A 4846-nucleotide genomic window follows, 5' to 3' on the forward strand; every position below is an offset into this window, starting at 1 on the left:
AAACTGTGTGTGTAGGAGTTGTGGTGTGGTGTGGTATGTGGGTATGTGTGTGCATGTGCCTGTGTATGTGGGGTGTGTGTGTGTTACCTGTACATGCCATGGTACACATATGGAGGTCAGAGAATAACTTTAGGGTTCAGTTCTCTCCTTCAACCTTATTGAGGCACTAGTGTTGCCTTTGGTCTTTCTGTTGTTTCCCTGCTAGCTGGCCAGAGTGAGCTTCTGCCTGACTCTCCCTCATCCACCCCTCTATCTTGCTATAGGTATCACAGTATGCACAACACCACATTCTACTTAACACTTTATTACATTTATTTGTGTGTGTGTGTGTGTGCTCATGTAAGCACATGGGCAGGGATGCCATGGTACATGCGTGGAGGTCAGAGGACAACCTGTAGGAATCGGTTCTCTTCCTCTATGGCCAGAGTCCCAGAAATTAAACTCAAGACATTGACTTTAATGTGGCTTTATGTGGCTTCTATTGCTGTGAAGAGACACCTTGACCAAGGAAAACCCTTATGAAAGAAAGCATGTCATTGGGGCTTGCTTATAGTTTCGGAGGGTGAGTCCAAGATCATCATGGCAGAGAGCATGTACACAGATGCTGGAGCAGTAGCTGAGATCTACATATTGATCAGTAGGCAGACAGAGAGTGTGGAAGGCCTGGTATGGGCTTTTGAAGCCTTAAAACCCACCCATAGTGACATACTTCTGCCACCGAGGCCACACCTACTCCACCAAGGCCACAACTCCTCATCCTTCTAATCCTTTCAAGTAATGCAACTCCCTGATGACTAACCATTCAAATATATGATCCTGTGGGGGCTGCTCTTATTCAAACCACTACACTGGATAAACAAAAGCTTAAATTCAGCATTCTGCAAGAGCCTCCTAAGGTCAATTTCTGTTCAGTAGGACCTCTCTTAATTCAACTTCAAAGATCAACTACTTCAAGCAAGGGCATCTAGTTCCTGTCAGCCTGAACAGCTTGTATCAACTCCGAGACCCCACCCTGCTGACTGTGGAATAAAATCCACTTGCTTTTCCGCCATTTTGCTTCTCTCTGCCCCTCACCCTTGGCAATAGCGTTGGCGATGTGGTCCAGTTTGGTACCCTAGCTTACACAGCCAATGCTTGATTTTAGTCTACTGTGATCCAGGTTTGAATTTAGGCCTATAAAACTGCAGAGAAAGCACAAAGATTTGTGGGAATGTTTAGCAGCAATATAACAAACTAATGCATAGCCTAAAATGTTATCCTTTTTTAAATTAACAAGATTATTTTCAATCCAACTATCTAAAAGGAATGACACTTTGAACTGCTCTGGACAAATTTCTCACTACGTACTGCCTCAAAATACAGACTTTTTTTTTAAAAGTAAAAATCAGGCTGGGGAGGTGGCTCAGTCAGTGAAGTGCTTACTGGGCAGGCATAAGTTTCTGAATTAGATGCCCAATCCCAACCCTCAAATGCAGCTGCACTGGCACATGCCTGTAATCCTAGTGTCAAGGTGGCAGAGACAGAAGGGTCCCTGGTGCTTGCTAGCTGCCATCCTAACCAAATCAGTGAGAGCTCCCAGTTCATTGAGAGACAATGTATCAAAAAAAAAAAAAAAAAAGTGGTGATTGAAGACACACAGCGTTGATGTCCACATGTGCTTGAATATATGTGCGCATGCACCAACACACACCTGTGCACCAACCCACACAAGTGAGCACGTGCAGACACACACACACACACACACACACAAAGTAAAAAGCACACAATGCACCTCACACACAATCTCTCCCAAAGCCACAGAACCAATCAATGTTAATACCCTTACTTGAAAGTACTGAAAGAGGGCTTTACAGATTTACAAGTTCTTTCCCATGAAATAAACTGAAACACCAAAGGGGTAAGAAAAACCTTGACCTCTACATCCCTTACAGAGGAACAGTTCACAGAATGGACAATCAAAACCGGTGTGTTGGCTGGCTGCTACCATCACTGGCTGAACAGGCCAACCATGGCTGTCTCCCTCTGGAGAGTCTAAGAAAGGAAATGTGCAGTCCACAAGGCTGGACATCTTGGTGTCCCAACCTAGAGCTCAAGGCCTGGAGGATGTCTGGAGAGCGGCTTGACTTCAGTCTGTGTCGGAAGCCCAAAGAACACGGGTTCTGATACTAGCCAAGGAAAGCAGTTAGACCTGAGGCAAACAGGCCAAAAGCAAAGCTTGTCCCTTCTCCCACTGTCTTAGTCAGGGTTTCTATTCCTGCACAAACATCATGACCAAGAAGCAAATTGAGGAGGAAAGGTTTTATTGAGCTTACTTCCACATGGCTGTTGATCACCAGAGGAAGTCAGGACTAGAACTCAAGCAGGTCAGGAAGCAGGAGCTGATGCAGAGGCCATGGAGAGATGTTCCTTGCTGGCTTGCTTCTCCTGGCTTGCTCAGCCTGCTCTCTTATAGAGCCCAAGACCTCCAGCCCAGGGATGGCACCACCCACAAGGGGCCCTACCCCCTTGATCACTAGTTGAGAAAATGCCCCACAGCTGGACCTCATGGAGGTACTTCCCCAACTGAAGCTCCCTTCTGTGATAACTCCAGCCTGTGTCAAGTTGACACACAAAACCAGCCAGCACACCCACCTTTCACCTGCTGCCACCAGAAGGTACTGCCTACATTGTGGGTAGTTCCTTCAAATAACTCCATTAAGAAAACCACTCACGGGTGGGTATGTCTACCGGCTTATCTCTTAGTTGATTCTAGAGCCTGCCAAGTTGATAACCAAGATCACCCCTCACAGCCTTCCTCAAGTCCTGCCAACATTCATGCCACTGGAATACACTGGTTAGTATTCCCCCATCACATATTGGTTATGCTTTTTTGTCTTATATTCAGGAAATCTAAAGTAAGAGAGGTGACTACCTTTTAATAAGCCATACTTCTCTGGTTACACACACACACACACACACACACACACACACACACACACACACAATATAGCTAAAAAGATTAGATAGCTAAAAAGATTAGTTCTTTTCCTTAAGACTGTTTTTATATATTATTTCCTTGATTAGTTTTTGCTCAGTTGCTTGCTTTTCATTTTTTGAACAAAGAATACCAAACAGGGTTTCATTTGACAGTAGTGACAGGCAAAGAGACAATGGAAAGGTTGGAGATGCTCTGTGGACTCTGTAGGACACAGGAAGTCTCCATAGTGAAGTTATGAAAGGCTGTGGGTCTACTGGCTTTCTCTTGTGTTCCTAGGAACCATCAGAGGACAGCATACCCTTGACAGTCACACTGCACAGATCCACATGAAGGCACGGAGCAATGAAAACGGGCCAAGCTGATGGATGTCAGAAAGATAAGTGCTGAACTAGAACTCCTGCCCAAGCTCCCATGTCAGGGAACCAAGGCTAAGCCATCATTTTAATAGAAAAATCTAAGTGAAGTCTTGGCATTTTCCTTACAAGTTTTTGAGAAACATCAAGTAGATCAACCCTTGCCTGAGAGCCTCTGCACATCATTGTGAAGGACATTTGAAAGCCCTGATGTCCGAGGAGTGGTGTATTTGTGTGTCTCTCAGCACACACAGCTTACAGAAGGCAGTATCTTCACGGCTTTCCTTATCCAGAGTCCATGCACCAAGTCTCGGTTTCATTCTCTAGGTTATATAGAGAGCCATCTTGATATTGGTTGGATCTGAGTAACATGAATGCAGCTTCCAAATAAGAAAGGGGCTGGGTTGGCTATCTCTTCAGCCGGAATCAAGGGAAAGCAAGTAGTGCCTTAGCAGCTGCATGCTTTGGCAGCAAATTAAAAGGAGCACTTTTAGCTGGCTGTGGTGACACGGGTCTCTTGATTTCAGCTACTCGTGTGAACAGGCAGGAGGTTTGCAAATTCAAGGCCAGCTAGGGTAGTTTAGTGAGACCCTATCTCAAAATGAAAAATACAAAAGGACTCAGGGCAGGTGTGACTAAGTTCAATTCCCACTACCATAAACCTCAAACCCAAAACAATACCTAACGTGTGTAAAATAAATTACTGCTGTGTATGTTTTAATTACAAAATGCTGCAAGTAATTTTGAAAATTAGCTGTAATAAGAATAAACAAATGCAAAAGTTTTTGCTGCACAAATTAATATTTTCCTGGAAGCTAGAAGACATCCAACATACAAGATGGACTGATCTGAAAGCCTACCAGGAAGGTATAAAAATCCCCTGCCAAGACCATGAAACCCCAACGCAATGGAGGTTATTACCATTGCCATTAGTTGCCTCACGGAATTTGAAAGTAAGTCCCTGTTGCTGCAGACATAACACTCTTGGGAATAAGACTTGGAGTCATCACACTAGAACTGGCCTGGAAACTTTTCTTGAGGAGTGCTTCTGGTAGTAACACAAGGTGTTATGCAAGCGGCTGAGAAGCTGGTCGCCCCATCCGGGTGTAGTCCACCAATCACAACAGTGGCTGGATTGGCAACAGAGCGCAACAGTGTTGCTTTTTCTAGGGAGTTACCAACAGCTGTGTAACTGGACTTGAGGCTTGGTGAGTAGATGGGAAACGAGGCCTGATACTGTAGGGCTAGCCAGCTATGAGTGGCTGAAGTGACCCCAGAGGAGAAGCCACTATAGCCACTTGCCTAATGCTGAATGATTCCTAACTGGATTCTAAATACTGATCTGTATAGTTTCAGATACAGGGAGTTTTCACCACTTATCAAAGAAGCTTCTTTTTGTAGCAGGAACTCCTTAGCAGAGAAAACCACTAGTCAAAAAGGCAGAAACAGGGGGCTGGCGAGATGGCTCAGTGGGTAAGAGCACTGACTGCTCTTCCGAAGGTCTTGAGTTCGGATC

This window comes from Mastomys coucha, unplaced genomic scaffold (assembly GCF_008632895.1).
Source record: "Mastomys coucha isolate ucsf_1 unplaced genomic scaffold, UCSF_Mcou_1 pScaffold16, whole genome shotgun sequence".
In the NCBI taxonomy this organism is placed as follows: Eukaryota; Metazoa; Chordata; class Mammalia; order Rodentia; family Muridae; genus Mastomys; species Mastomys coucha.